Genomic DNA, 285 nt, shown 5'->3' with positions numbered 1-285 from the left:
CCATCGGATTCCTGCCCCCCCCCCCTTCCCGCGCCCTTCCATTCCGCGCCGCGGCTCCTAGTTGTCTCGAAGGATTAACTCGCCTCCTTTCGCGATGCTATACGTCTCGAGTTTCCGCCCCGCTGGTGTCTCAAGAAGTCAACCTCGAAAGGTTCTGTCCGGAGACAGCTAACGTATACGTGTATGGATGAACGTATCGGCTCATGCACTCACACGAGTCAGCTTTATCCGTTCAGGAACTCACTGTTTGCTCCTACTCGGAAGCTGCATTTTTTTTTTTTTTTT

Source organism: Formica exsecta, unplaced genomic scaffold (genome assembly GCF_003651465.1).
Source record: "Formica exsecta isolate Colony F162 unplaced genomic scaffold, ASM365146v1 scaffold295, whole genome shotgun sequence".
NCBI classification, from domain to species: Eukaryota; Metazoa; Arthropoda; class Insecta; order Hymenoptera; family Formicidae; genus Formica; species Formica exsecta.
Note: the sequence above shows the minus strand (reverse complement) of the source record.